The sequence below is a fragment of the Pocillopora damicornis genome, chromosome 7, assembly GCF_964200805.1.
Source record: "Pocillopora damicornis chromosome 7, jaPocDami1.2, whole genome shotgun sequence".
NCBI classification, from domain to species: domain Eukaryota; kingdom Metazoa; phylum Cnidaria; class Anthozoa; order Scleractinia; family Pocilloporidae; genus Pocillopora; species Pocillopora damicornis.
In genome coordinates this window covers 14653294-14669687 of record NC_142676.1, presented here as the reverse complement: position 1 = coordinate 14669687, position 16394 = coordinate 14653294, and positions in this window count along the sequence as shown.

Below are 16394 nucleotides of genomic sequence, written 5' to 3'. Positions count from 1 at the left end.
CATATCGCCCGTTGACCTCTTTTGTATTGAGCACTGCTCGCAGTCTGCACAAAAGAAACTTTAAGGTCGATATTCACCCAGTACGTCCCACACTCTTGGATAAGGAGAAATAAACTACTTTGTGTTAGAGAACTCCTTTTGCCAATAGGCTGTTGCAGATATCATAACTTTAATGCTTGAACCTAGTGCGTAGTAATTAATCATCAACCGTCAAATGAATTATCTTCCATGAGTAAGATGAGAATTGCTTTTCAATTATATTTATCTCTACAACAGTATCGTTAAAGTTACTGGCAAGCATTTGTAACCGAGTAATTTAGAGAGCCAATTTTTTTAGAACTCATGAGTAGTGGATATAACTCCTCTTCTGTCGATAACGAAAATCCTATAAGTTTAGGCCTCGCGGAAATTGCTCTCAATCTCCCCACATACGTCTCCTTGTCCAATGACAGAATCCCTCTCCGTTCACTTTGCTTAGTTGGGCTTTAGACACAAAGATGCTAAGGTTCCCTTTTAGGCAGTCTCAAAGATCGTCGAATATAAGCAGAGCACATTGGGGCGGATCCGGAAATTTTAATAGAGGGAGGGGTTGGAGGTTCCAAACTTTCAGAAACTGGTTTTTTTTTTCTTTCAATAGACCCTACAAAAGCCAAGGACTATTTCAAGTTGAGTAAATTTTACATCATTCGAGCTGAATGGTAATGTGCAACCCTGTCATTGCAAGAACAAACTTAAGTTTCAGACGTATTAAAACCCTCTGCTTTGTCTTGGATTGCCTCTTCGTACGCTTTTTTAAGCAGATTTCTCGTCCTAGCTCTACTCTTTAATGCTTTTTTCGTTTACACTGGCTACTATTACCTGCATCTAAGGGGCAATGTTTATATTAAAACACCTTTTTCTAGCAGCCATAGAGGGAGGTGAAAATAAAGACGTCTGATCAATTTCCCGGTTAACTCAGCATGGATGGTTGCGATGCTCGTAAAACTATTGTTATTTTTGGTATTTAGTGTTAACAACTGAGTTAAAACGTAAATTGGCCACCGTAGCGAGTTTAAAGGCTAATGTTTCGAGCGTTAGCCCTTCGTCAGAGCGATTGGAGGAATTTTGGGTTGTATGTGGGTTTATATGCAGAAAATGGAGCTAGCTATTGGTGGGAATATGGAGACGACAAAACAAGAATAAATTAGTTGAATGAAAAGTGCTTGCTGATACCTTGGGGATTTAGAGAGCCGATTTAGAAGATAATTTTTGTTCCAGTGTTTTGCGGCTCTTCAAACTGCCTAGATGTAAGGAAAGGCCGCAAACTGCCATGCGCTGGTTAGAATGATTAGGGAGATTAAAGTGTCTAGCGACTGGTTTGGATGCGTCCTTGTCATTTCTTTCTACGTCGCGAAGGTGTTCTCGGAATCAGTCACCTAGTCGTGTCCCTGTTTCACCAATGTTTAACTTTTTGCAACAAGTGCAAGTTATGCAGTGAATGACATTGGCGGAGGTGCTGGATGTCTTGGGTCCCGATATTTCCTGGGAAAGGACAAGTTTTGCATCATGAGCGAGCACATTTGAAAGTTCCAGTTTATTCATTGGTTTGAAATTAAGTTCTGACCAAAAAGTTGCCTCTGTTTTTGCCACGTTTGAATGAAATTCGTGGAGGTTGCGAAAAGATAGTACCAGTCTCTGAATCGTTTTGGAGTAATTTAAAGTATCTTCAACCAAAACTGTCAAAATACGATTAACAATCTTCCGGCCACTGCAAAAAATCTCACTATCGCCACTCCTCGAACTTCGCGTATTTACTTTTTACCTAAAATCCTCAAACCTAGCAACTCAGGTCGACCTATCGTTTTTTCTCTATATGGGACTTTTCGCTCGCTGTCGATGAATGATAACAAAGCTGTTGCGAATAGTAATAGTTTGTAATGAACTTCTAAACCAAATAGTTGCCTATGTTCCTGTTGCATTTGAATCGTTGAATCGCGTTTCTTTCAAACTTGACCAAAACATAGGCAACTTTTTGGTCAGAAGTTTATCACAAACTAATGACCAACCCGGAACTTATCAAATGCACTCGCGGACGATGTAAAACTTGTCCTCATAGCGTTGAGAAAATATCGGGACCCAAGCGATCCACTAAGATTAATGAACACTTCACGTGCTCCTCCGCCAATGTCAACTATTTCATAACTTGCACTGAATATAATAAGATATGCTTAAATGGTGAAACAGGAAGACAACTAGATGACCGACTTCGAGAACACCTTCGCGACGTAGGAAGGAATGACAAGGATGCATCCAAACCAGTTGCTAGACCCTTTTATCTCCCTAATCATTTTGGCTACGCCATTAGTTTGTTTGTGATAGTTATTCCCGAATGAAAAGCAACTGAGTGTTAGCACTAGTTCGGCTAGGCGGAGTAGTGTTTCAGAACTAGGTTCCTTAACTGTACGTTGATCGAAGAAAGTTAGAAGGCCAGGAGACCTTAAAAAATGAGAATAGTGAAAAGGAGTTCGTCTCAGCCAAGGAATCGAAAGTCGCGAAAAATTTCAAGTGTGTGCCTCTCAAATGTATGATGGTAAAGGTTTGACGATAGGAGCCATCATCTCGTCAAAATTGCTGGAAATAAGTTCGGTAGAACAACTGCAGAGACGATGGGTTGACCTAGGTTGTGAGATTTGTGGATAATAGATGAAAAAAATACATAAAGTTCTAGGAGTGGTAATGGTGAGATTTTTTGCAGATAAATTCTTGTTTAGCTAGAAGATCATTAATCGTATGTACAATGTTTTAATTGATGATACATTAAGTTAATCCAAAACGATTCAGAAACTGGTACTATCTCTTGATGAAAGTGAGATCTTTGTCAACTTTCCGTAAAAAATGTGTCAGAAAGTTGCCGCAAAGCTGCTTTTTGGTAGAGGTCGGCCCGCCAACCAACTACTGCGCGACTTTTGTCAACCTTTTTGATAACAATGTGTTTCCGTTTCTTTTAGAATTTTTAGTGCCGACACTCTTCAGGAGAAAGGTTGAAAAATTTGATGTTACAATTGAATTTAAGTTTTTTGTGACGACATTTTTCGATGACTAGATTAAAAGATGCGAACTGGCCCTCTAGGGAAGTCCATAAAGACTTTCGAATCTGAAGTGTTTCGGAAGTATCTTTGTTAGGGGTGTTAAAATCATCCTCTTTGTCCTGGAAAATAGCTTTTAATTCAGCGTCTTGCGATTACATTTTTGAAAAGCATGTCGTGATACGTCATCGTTTTCGTTTTGTGTGGTCTACCGTCTTCGAAGTTTTAAGAAATGTAGATATTCATTAATATTCACCAAGACATTCTCCCTCTAGAAATTAGAAACGAATTGCTACCTCCACCGCTTGTGAGCTACTGTGAACGGTCAATTATTGGCTCGATTACAAAACCAACTGGGAGTGTCCTGAGAATTCGAACTGCAGGAAGGTCTGATGACTGCAGTTGATGGTAACTTTGCAGTTTTGATCTTTACCATTTCTCGCGTTGAAGGTGAAAGATTTTGTGAACGGTATCCAACAGTTGAAGGTATTCTTTTATCCGATCATGTTTCGAATCGTACTGGAAATGTACTGATTTACATGTAGTATGGAGAGATTATTCTTTGGTTTCTTCTGGTCTACTGATCTTGATCAGCTTGTGTGCGAATGCTTCGATCGTCGCGTAAAGCTATTTCTTTCATTTGCTAACATTAACAAGTCGGCCATTTGGTTGCTAAGAATTCTTAGACTCTCTCCCTAGACGACCTGCCAACCGTCAAAGTTTGAAACTGGGGTCAACGAAACTTCAACTCAATGGAAGAGATCTGAGGGTAAAATATTAAAGTCTATTTTAAGACAGAAATGATTACACACAACTGTTTTAATCGACCTAAATGATCTAACTTACAAAATATGTCATACAATAACTTGAAAACCCAGTTCCAGCAGGGAAATCTGAGATCATAACAAGTTTGTTAAAAAATAAAGAAAAAAGTTTTTAAAATGTGGCACTTTTCCAGTTTCTAATTACTGCACGATTCATAAGGGCAAACCTCCTGATGCCTTTCCTGTTCCTTAGGCAGGAATTAATCATAACCCAACAGTCATGCCTTAATCCTTCCTGATCAACAGAAATTATCTCAACACAATTTCCCAAATTCTAAGCATTTTTTCTTTGTGAAGTGGAAGTTTTTTCTCAACTCTTGTGACATTCCACCCTTCCAGTTTGGAAGAGGGAAAAAAATTGTTGTACCAGGTGCACTGAAAAATTCTTCTCTGAAGTGGACTTAGATTGAAGTGTGAAAATTGTGGAATCGTTGTTAATGGTGAATTCCTGGGTGACTGGCTGCTCTCAGGCGGTGTGCGCACTCTGCGTTGCATCATGGTCGTAAAACGAAAAGCGAGTCATTTGCATCCTGTCGCGGTCGAGTGAACATCTCTTGCGGCAGCGAGATATCGTGAATAAACGTGGAATGTAAAGGGGATTCACTGTCTGTTACCGTTCCTTCGAAAGTTAAAAAGTGTTATTCCTCCGTGACAAATTCGTTATTAGGAGGCAACTGAAGAGATTCACAAAGAATCAAAATTGCAGCCTTGCCCAAGAATCTATTCATTTAGTAGCAGTTACACTCACAGCAGATGGCTGTGTGAATAATATCAAATTCGCGAGTTATTTAACGGGAAATCGACCCTTGACATGCAAACGCATTATATTACAAAGTGACAGCGACCCCTTAATACACGAACTACTTTTCATGTCATACACTTAAAGGCGTCCTCCGGAGCAGTCTTAAATCCCTCGCAGCTCATGTGTAACCATTCCTCGCACAACTCGCACTGTACCATGTCGTCCCAACACTCGGGCATTGAATCGCGACAAAATAAATTAGTGTCACAAATTTTTCTCTTATTGAATCCAGCGGTGTTCGGCTGTCGCGGAAAAGGTTCAGAAACGACCTTTCTCCAGACATTAACCTAAATTCTTGCCCATTTTCCCTTGGTCAAAAGAAACATCCGACGAGATGCCAGTTTGTATGCATTAACGATAGGCATGTATTGAATTAAAACATACTTTAGTACGCACTGGAACGTAAAGTATCATCCATTTTTACTAGAACGTTAAGGATGATGTTTTCAATCAGTTTTTTGGGGGGGTCCATATCCGCTAGCGGATTTTGACCGGAGGGTCCAAAACTAGGGGGGCCCAAATCCGCTGGGACACCGGCTTACCCGGCGTGTCGCCGTGTGCATTGTAGAGTTATTTACTAGTCAAGTGACTCCTTTCGTTGCTCTAATTCACCTCTCCTTCATTCAGTGATCAAGATAGTAGATTTACCATACAACACTCGCCATTAGTAAATTTCCTTTTACTGAGGAAAGTAGATTTACAACACAATTGAGTATACGATAGTAACGCTGTGTAACGCAACAGTAGGCCTCTTCTTGGCCATAATCGGTCTCAAACACTATCGCTTTATGTGCTAGGAACACATTTGAGAGCGTTTGGTCAGAGCTGCTGAAGAAGGATCAAAGCGGCCATCCAAATCTTTGAAAAGCTCCAAACTACGACGTACATCAACTTTGACCTTCTCGAAAACCGGTCTCAAATTACCTACTGAAAAACAGTTATTGCATTTGTCCTTGGGAGCCATAGAATGCGCGACAAATACGAACAAAAAAATACTTTTACACATTCAGAATGAATCAAATTATATTTACCTACGGTGAAAGGAAAAAGGAAAAAGGAACGGCCTTATTTTTACTAAATGTTCAGTCAAAATCAGCCGATTTCTGCTGCTTTCATCGCCATATTGAAAATGAAGCTACCACAATGCAACGCAATCGGAGTGCGCACACCGCCTGGGCTGCTCTTGTCAACTCTGTGCATAAAGGCAACACTGTTTCCCCAGAGACAGCAAGGTAGAAATGACTCAGATAGGTTCTTAGGACTCCAATTAGAGTGTCAACATGTTCCAATGTTTCTCTTTACGGCTCAGAAATATTATTTAAATATTCCAGTTCTACGTGTGCTTTGTTGGTGACAGGAATAGGGTTTTAAGGACATTAGCCAGAAGGCTCATTTTTATTAAATTGATTATTGATTAGTTCAATAATTTCAGAATGATCTTAGATACGTACATAGTTACAATGTTTATCTGTTTTTTCTGCATTTCTATTGGTTTTGTAATCGGACCTTTCGGCGTCACCACGCGCATATAAAAGACGAGTTTAGCGTCCCTTTAATCAGTTCTTCTTGAGTTTTGAGTTGTCTTGGCAAACTTTCGCTCTTTCTCGTTTTCTTAACCTTTGGCATAAACGGGACCGATATGTGAGTACTTTTGTAACTTTGTTTTTTCTAGTCTACCTTTGCAGTGTTGGACGATGATATACGAACAGATATTCCGTTGTATTGCAGTATTCGCGATTGATTTAATATTTAAAGGCCAAAATTGTACCAAATACAAGTGAACGCCCACCATCTAGATAAGAACAATGGGCTGTTATCCAGCCACCTAAAATTCTTGTAATTTGTATCGAAACTTTTGTACTTTGTACTCTTCTATTTGCATTGCTCTTTGTCACTTTTAATCTCTTTATCGACGTTTAGGCCCAGTTCTTTACACGCAGTTCTTTGATTATGCATTCCGCGACATTTCATTATATTGATAGAGCTTCGTTGCATTGTTGTTTCAGTTTACGATCGATAGATTGATTGATTGTGCAATTGATCGTGATTTTTCATCGTTGATTGTGGTTCGGGGTTGATTGCTTTTCAAGAATAAAGATTCGTGCAAACAGTCAACTTTGGTTTGTTATCTCGATCTGTAAAATAGTCCCTAACACCTCGTTAACCTGGTGCTCCAGGTGGATTGCTTGAAGAACTTGGCTTCTCATAAAAGCTGGTACGACAATTCTGTCGTCTTTTAGAACTTGGTCATCCTCAATGTGAGGTCGCATCAAAAGTGTCAAAACTCCCATAGCTCTTGTGGGCATTACTTTCTGTAGGGAGGTCAGCCATTGAAGGAAGTATACTTCAGTAGAATCATGGTGTGGTTCTGTGCTCTAGAGGACTTCACTGTTGTTAGGTCAATGGGGGTGGGTAAGAAGTGGATGTTAGGCCGTGATGCTGAGTCCTCTGTCGTGTACTCAGGCTTGTATCCTGCTTGCCTGACACACTCGTGACAGGACATCCGCAACCAGAATGGATCTCCCTTACTTGTACCTCACATGGACATCAAATCGCTTTCATCTCAGGAATAGCTCCTGCAACCGCCTTGGAGCCTTGTTTATGTTTTTCTTGAAAATTCGTTCCATAGTGGAGTGGTCGGTTTGAACTATCACGTATCGACCGAGAAGGTTGTTCTCAAACTTCTCTAAGCCATATGTGACAGCTGAGCACTCATGCTCAATATTTGAATATCTGGATTCGGCTTGGGTGAGTTACCGAGATGCCATGGCGACATTGTGTTCATTTTCTTGAGAGTTATTGTTGCGTTTCTCGCAAAAGGTTCAGTTAGTGTGAAAAGCCTCTCATCACAGAGCCATACACCACAATGTCATCAGCGATACCCATTGCACTGGGGATGTCTGTATACCTCGTCAAGTTTGCATTGGAAGATAATAATAATAAACTAGTAATAGTGACACTAATAGTGCCCCCGGTCTTTTGATCTGATCTGATTTGAATGCAAAGGAAACTTGTTAAGTACAAATTATGGTAACGTGGAATAGGGTATGTCGAATCATAAGAACCTAATACTAAAATTTGGCGTTGTAATACGAGCGCATGTACGTACGTACGCACGAGATGGGTTTGAGAAACGATATAACTAGCTGTTATACAGGATTTGAAAAGGTGGCTGCATAAAAATACTTTGGTATTTAATTAATATAGTAACGGTAATTTAAAAAGAAGTGTAAATCACGCCGTTTTAAAGCGATATACAGTATATTAAAATAGAAATTGAGCTACTGAGCTTCTCCTTTTGAATTTTAAATTTCAGTTTGATGACTGCCTAATTTTATTGTAAAAAAAGTATTTCTTTCAATATAAAAATAGTTAACTGTAACAATTTTTTAAACATATGAAACTATTTATATTATTGTGAGGAAATGTTTCCTACTATATTGAAAAAAATTTTAATTGCAGCATTGCTTCTAAAAAATTGTTATTTAATCAGTCGTTGCAATGTGAAAATGGCAACGAAATGATACAAAACATTTGTAATGTTAACAAAATACTGACAAATGTTACATTTTTTGTGACTAAACTTTAGTTAAATGGCTGGGAAAAGGAGATATCTTATTAACTGAGACATTTTAAGTTTTATAATTTGGTACATGAAACTGTTATAATATTCTTTGTTGTGAAACAATTTCCTACAATATGTAAAAAACACTGAACTGTAACATTCTTACTGACATTATTAATTGATTGTGCATAAAATGCCATCATAATTTTCTTTTGTTGCTATGTGAATGCAACAGAGTCATAAATATTTATTTTGATTCTGGGAAAGGAAACATTTATGTCTGTATTATATAGCTGAAAAGGGTACAAAATGTAATATTAACTTAACTGGAACACTTCAAATTTTAGAAATGAGTTGGTTTATGTTCAACCACAAAAAAAACTGAAGTATTTAAGGAGCAGGGAAGGCTACTTAGTCTACTGTCATAAAATTTCTGTCTTATGAAGTTGGATTTATTGATATGGCATTAGTGCAATCCTCTGTTGTTTCCCGGCTGACTGTCACAATGTGCGAGGATTTGTTTAACAATTTTCCGGTTTGAGTTAGGTGAAAGTCAATCTTCTTTAAGTTTAAAAGTTTCACCTCAAGTGAATCTGTGTCCTCTTTGTACCTGAAAATGTCTTCTTTGAGGAATACTGTCAATACCTTTGGGAAGACCGTTACAGAATAAACATTGCCATCTTTCTCAATGTTCAAGTTAACGCTCATTTCAAAGAAGCAATTTTTCACAAAAATTGCATTTAATAACTTTGATCCTGATGTGCTGTTCCCTTTCTTCTTGCAATCTTTTGTGTTGCCGGCCAAAAAACATTAACGCCAATATTTAGAATTTCAGGGCAGCAAACCCCCTTACAACTTTTTTGTCATTTTAAGTGTCAAAATCTTGGGTCTTGGCTTCTGTCACAGTGGTAGTTTTGGTTGTCGATTGACACTTGCCATTAAAGTATCGCAATCTACATTGCGTAAGACTGTAAATTTTCCATCCTAGGTGGCACTGATTTGGTCCTCCCAGACAGACAGTGGAACGGAGCCGGTGCTGTCTGTCAGTATCGTAACTTGCACTAATTTGGCGGAACCTTCTTTCGGTGCCGTGCTGATCCCTCCCACGTAATGCGTCCACATACATTAAATGTTCCAGATTTGTATTTGATTAGTGTCAATCTTGGTGAGCTCACCACTTGAAATTTGAAACGGTTACCGTATTTTATCGGCTATAAGCCGAGCAATTTTTACATAAGTTTAGCCTAATTTGAATTGAAATCTGACTTGTAGAGGGGGTTTCGGCCGAGAGTTAATCAAACTAAGATGAATACGTTGAAATACGCGTATATTCGCATACAAGCCCCGCAAAACCCAAAGAAAAAAAAGTAAGAGTTATTGGTCATTAACTTTTAATATGTGGTGGCTCCTAAAGAAGCCGTTTATTTTTTGTTGTGAACTACACGATCGAGGGTGTCAGCGTATGGCTCATCTTCGCTTTCCGTATCAAATTCTTCATTCATCTCATCTTCTACCTATCTGGCTCTTCTTCACAGATGGCGTTATCCTCGGTGCCGTCAAGTGCATTGGAGATGCCGCAAGTCAGAAATGATTTCTTCACCATCTCCTCTGCGATCTTCCTCCAAAACTGCTTTATCCAACGTAGAAAGAAGTTTCTTGACGCCACTTTCCTTTTCCCAGCAGGATTAAACTCGAAGGGGCTCGTTATCATCCACGACAGGTACTCTCTTCTCATATTCTCGATGAAGGGCTTGTTTAGGCACTTTTCTAATGGCTGCAGAACTGGGGCTAGGCCACCGGGAATAACAGCTACATCGATATTTTGCCGCTGCAATGCCTCTTTAACTGACTCAGTAAGATGGGCACGAAAGGAGTCCTAAACCAAAAGCGATCGCTCACCAGAAGGATTTCTCGGCATGCAGGTACGAATCCACTCCTTCACGGAGTTGGGGTCGTTTCGTCCAATATGTCTGTTCGCCTACATCTTAAACTCCATACTATGACAATCATTGTGTAAAGCAGTTGATTCAATTGAAACAAAAATTGATGATGTTCAAAAATTATCGCATGAAAATTTGATATTACAACTAATGAATTCGTATGATTAGTATATGAATAGTGTTCATCTCATCGTGCTTTGAAGTGAGAGACAAATTGATTTGACCCTTTTTGGACTATTGGATAAATGTTATGATAGATATCAATGTTGCAATCGTACCCTGATATTGAAATCACTGCAATTATCAAGCTTTCCACGCTTTTGTAATACAGTACTGTTATAGTCATGCAAATAAAGCTCACTGTTGTCGTTGTTGTTGATTCACCTGCTTGATGCTCGAAGTCGGAGTTAGTCGATTTGATTCGTACTTGGCGTGGTGAATTCAAACCACAAATGTTAACCGCCGCATTTGAGTTCAGTCACCTTCATACGCATAAAGTCAAGCCTACGATGACATAAGATTATGAATTACGGTTGTTTACGTGAAAATTGCCGCTTTTGAGTATGACTTCGCACGCGTATAAACAAGTTATGCAAATACAGTAACATGGGTTCTTACTGGCTACAAGCAGGTCCATTCAGGTGGGAGCAGCAGCTGAGTAATCATGAAGCGTTTTTGTTGCTGGTCTGGCACTGCTCCCAGGCATCGAACAGTTTCAGCTGAAGTTGCCTGTACTTTCTTCTCTGGATCCGCTTTAACTTCTTGTCTGATATAAGCTCGATGAGGCGCACCATGTGTATTTTGCTCAACCCATTTTCCCGTATTCACCTGGAACATTAGTTGTTTTTTCATTCTTTGAATCACAGTGTAATGTAAGGTCAGCGTGAAACATACATTCTTCTCTTTCACCAGTTTGTTTCTCATTTAAATCATCTTCATTTGAAATTTATGGTTTGTAATTCTCTGAATTGTCTGGTCCAGTATCTATGCCTGGTTCATCACTTGCATCATCATCAACACATTCCAATGTGTTGACACTAGTAAGCATACCATTTTCAGGTAAAGTCTGAAGTGACTGTGAATCTATTTTAACATTTTGATACAGAAAATTATTAGGTTTTCCTCTTTCATGAAAACCAGTAAGCCAATAGAGAGCATCATCAACTTTTTTTCTCACAATAAAATCTTTAGAATCATTTTTCTTTCCAGAAATAATGAAAACAGTTACTGGAAGGTCCCTGGGGAATCTAGGTAGTATGTCTGCAAACTGTTGTACATCCTGAGGTAGAGTAATGACATGCTCTTTACAAGCTTTCTGGCCACCCCTTGGTTTAGTATAGACATGCATAGCTGGGAATGCTCTTGCAATAAACACTTCTTGAAATTGAGTTAACCCTTGTAATTCTCTGGGAACAGGAGATGGTGTCAATGGATTTTCAATCGAAATTTTTTGGGGGATACTTTTGTCTCTTGAACATCTGGAACAAATATACTAATCTGGTTGCTTGGGTTTGTTTTCAAGGGCCATGCCTCGACCCAGGTAAAAATATAAGGTGGGATCCCGCCAATCCCACCTGGGATCCCATGTGTGTCCCAGGTGGGATCCCGCCTTTTTCAGGTGGGATCCCGGGTGGGATTATGGAACATCCCGCATGGGATCCCACCTGGGATTATGGAACATCCCGCACGGGATCCCACCTGGGATTATGGAACATCCCGGGTGGGATTATGGAACATCCCGGGTGGGATTATGGAACATCCCAGGTGGGATTATGGAACATCCCGGGTGGGATTATGGAATATCCCGGGTGGGATTATGGAACATCCCGGGTGGGATTATGGAACATCCCGGGTGGGATTATGGAACATCCCGCATGGGATCCCACCTGGGATTATGGAACATCCCGCATGGGATCCCACCTGGGATTATGGAACATCCCACATGGGATCCCACCTGGGATTATGGAACATCCCGCATGGGATCCCACATGGGATCCTGCCAATTGAAGTTGGGATCCCGCCTTAAATTCCTAATAGCATCCCACCTGGGAAAGCACATCCCGGGCAGGATTAAACCTAGAATCCCACCAATCCGTCTTAGGATCCTGCCTCAAATTTCAGATAGTTTCCCACCTGGGAAATCATATCCCAGGCGGGATTGCATCTGGGATCCTGCCAATCCCAGTTTAGACCCTGCATAAAATTACAGATGGCTTCCCACTTTCAGAAAAATCCTTTGAGGGATCCTGTTTATCACTGGAGACCACAGATTTATGAAATGTACTAGATAGGATATCTTAAAATCAAGAGGATAAAATTTTCTAGGTGAGCTATAGACCCCATCAATCCACTGAGGGTCCAAAACTTTCCAACTAGCTATAGAACATACTGACACCTCCAATGGGATCCCATTGTCTTACCAAGCTATTGATCATAAATGATTCAAACAGTACATGAATACACAGACTATATGTGATAAAGATCTCATAATTTATTTGCAATGAACCAGCATGTGTTTGACTTGTTTCATTAACAAATTTCTTAACCGAACATTCTTAAAGAATAACAGCAAAACTCAGCATATTACTTTTTCTTCATCATTTAAGCAGACCATCTACAGTGTAATAAGGCTCAACGTTTAAAAAAATTGGCTGTTGTGTATCAAAGAATAAAAGAAAGACAAAACCTCAATAATTCATGTTATCAAAATTTTGACAAAGGTACTGATTGAAAGTCTGCTCTCTCTTCAGTCGAATTTTTCAAAGCAAAGCAAGGTCAGAATGTTCCCAAATGTGACTAAAGTAATCTTGAAACCTTACTCATAGATTTATTTCATTGTAAAGTGTAAGCTTAGGAAACTGCAGTATGCAAGCGACCAATTCGATTCTCAGAATTATTTGAGTTTCAGTTGCGCTGAGTGTTAGGTAAGATTAATTCAAGCCGTTATTTCTATTCTTTGATAAGATTTTGATCACGTAACGAATATGGCAATTTGTACTCACCACAAACTTCTAAAAATCCTAGCTTTAAATGGCCACTCGATCGTTGTTTGAACCAGTCGATATGTCAACTGTTAATTGTCCCTTCTTTTAAGTTCACGGCGCCAACGACTTTCTTTTCATTTAAAACACTCACGCTGTTCTCGTTTTCCCATTAAACCACAATAAAACCAATCTTTAGAAGTGTTATATTAGGCAAAACAGTTGGGAAAAGAAACGACTTGAAGCAAGAGCGGTTAACCGATGAAAAGTACATTCAAAGATGAGCGCCAAATGGAGTTTTCTTTGTTTCCGATTACGGGCATGATCACGTGGACCTTTTACCAAAGAGAATCCGCTGGCTTGACCCATTGCAGTCTCAAGAGAAGCGCGCAACATTATTCTGTCTCTTCTGACCGGTTCTCCTCTCTTAGATGGTGGATACCTTGGATTCATGTTTTGATGATGACATAAATAATGATGTGAATTCACTCTATGTAGAAATAATCGACAAGAATCGAACAAGAATGCACGATTTGTGGCCGAAAGTTTTCGAGGAAAGAAAGACTCGAAACCCACTTGAGTTATGTTCACGGCGAAGGTGAGAAACAACACAAGCCAATAACATTAGGAAGTATAAGAGATACCAAGATGATCACAGTGTACCAGAACCCAAATCAACAAGGCTTGACCACAACAAGCGTTCAGCAACACGTTTCAACACAGTTAGCCATCTCGATTCCTCAGTCGGTCTTTCCAGTGAACTAGCAGTGGTGCCAACAGAGTCAAGTGCGTCTCATAACGGAGAAAACATTTGCACGAGAGACAGAAGCAACTACATGCGATTACAGAGGTGCATTGTAATTCTCGTCTGCAAATGGTTATGCACAGTCCGAAGCGTTACCGAGCTTGGAAAGGGGTGGAGAGAACGAAGATACAAGGTTGTCATTTTATACTACAAGTACAATTTATACCAGACCTACAAGGTATAGAAAAATTTTGTTGATCTCTGACACAGAGAAGAACAACAAGTAAACTTTAGAGCTGTTATTATTGAACTGTGACTTGTACTTTTCATTTGTATGTAAAGAAGGAATTGTATTTTGCACCAAAAATATAAAGAAGTAATATTTTTTAGGAGGTCCAGTGATTGGGACATTTAAGAAATTAAGTTATGAAAAGAAACTCGGTTTGTACTTCTCACTACTAACAAGTCTTGTTTTAAAAATATTTTCAGATCAGAGTTTCAAATAAAGCAAATTGAAGAAGTCATTTAAAAGGTGTATTTTCTCAAAGGGAACAGTGACCACCTCTGTCTTGTCTGCATGCCAAATATTTGCGGAGTGTGTGGATGATCCATAAGTATTGGAACTCTCACAAAAACGTTTTGTAAGAATAAAAACAGCAAAACAATGTTTTCGTAGCTGGGATAAAGAATCCCAGGTGGGATATGTAAATCCCGACCAGGATCCCGGATAGAATGCATAAGTCCCAACTAGGATCCCGGGTGGGATGCAGGAATCCCGCATTAAATGCGGGATCCCAGGTGGGATCAAATTTTCATCCCAGGTGGGAAAGGTGGGATCCCACCACCTAAGGCGGGATCCCGCCATTCCCACCTGGGATCCTGGGTGGGATTGCCGGGATCCCGCCTGACATTTTACCTGGGTCATGACACACAGAACATTGGTAGATAGATAATTTTATACTTCTATGAAATTTTTGCATCATTTCAAGTGCCAGTGTTTGTTCATGAAGAGGCTCTTTACTACTTTGAAATGACAGGTCTTGACTGCAGGCTTAATCTGGTTCTTTATCAAAAACATTAAATGATGCTGAAGAACATTCACATCTGAAGAACTTTCACATCTGCATTTGCGTCTGATGTTTGTTTTTTATCTCTGACATCACATTCACTATTAAGACATTGTTTTCATGGACAGTTTTAAGTTGAGAATGTGTAACTGCATTATCATATTGTATGGTTTGAAGTTCAAAGCATTCAAGTTTCTACTTGCATGTTATGACACACAGGGTAAGGCGTATTTTGTGTGACATTGTTAAAATGACTGTTACAGTCTTCAGAAATCTGTTCTCTTTCAAATGCTGATGACATTTTGCAATTGTCCTCATTGCTGGAATGTTCATTGGTAAGTTAAAATACTGTTAATAACCATCCATTTGGAAAACGTTGCAATGACTTTATATCAGGAAACTCTTAATACAGTTTTACAAAGATCATCAAAATATTGGCACTTGTTGTCCTGATTGTGAAAAGCACAAGTGAAATGTTTATTGGAGCATCGAACCATAGCATTTAAACCATACCAATTACCGTCAACTTCAATATTGTCATAAATTATCAGTCCTCCCATCATTTCAGGAGGAAATGATTTGAAAACGAGATTTGAAAAGAGAAAATCATTTGAGTTAACTGCAGATTTCACTAATGGATCATTTGTTGATGATCCACAGTCAGTACATCTTAACTTTCCAGGTTTCAAATGCATCCATCAAACATACAATGGCCAGGAAATCTTATCTATTCCAAACTTTTGTGATCCAGACTGTGTTACATACGTCAGAAATATTCTACAATAAGATTCAAATGGTGTCTAAGTTGCAAAAAGACTCAATTCCATTGCATTCAATCGGCTTAAAGTGTTTTTCTCAAATAGTTGATTGAAAAATGCATTGCAATCTCTCTGCTGAAATGAAGTGCATTGTTCTATGGGGTACAGCCACACTTGTCACGAATCTCTGCACGAAGTTCCTTATTTCCATTGCATTGACAGTAATGTGACAGAGCACTAAACAGTAACCCTGGAAATTAACTTCTAACAGTTAGTTTCGACAGAAAAGGAAGAAACAAGTGTGTAGAAATCTCCAAGAAACAATCAACTGCACAAGAATAAGTTCCAGGTTTGATAAAGGCAGAATTCATGAAATGCGATACAACCATACGCCTTTGCTTCATAATAAAAAATCTCACCTATTTCACCTCGAGTGACTCGTTATTGATATTATTTACGTTCGCATTTATTTTACTTTCATTGATTTCATCTATTAACCTAACCTTTGCCATGAGAACAGTTTTCAGACCTGCCTGCGCCTGTTATTTAAACCATAGCTGACATGATGAGATTCCAGAATTTCACTGAAGTAAACTAGGGGAAACACAAAATTTCAAACTTCGTTCTCCTATCAGATGAAGAGAATC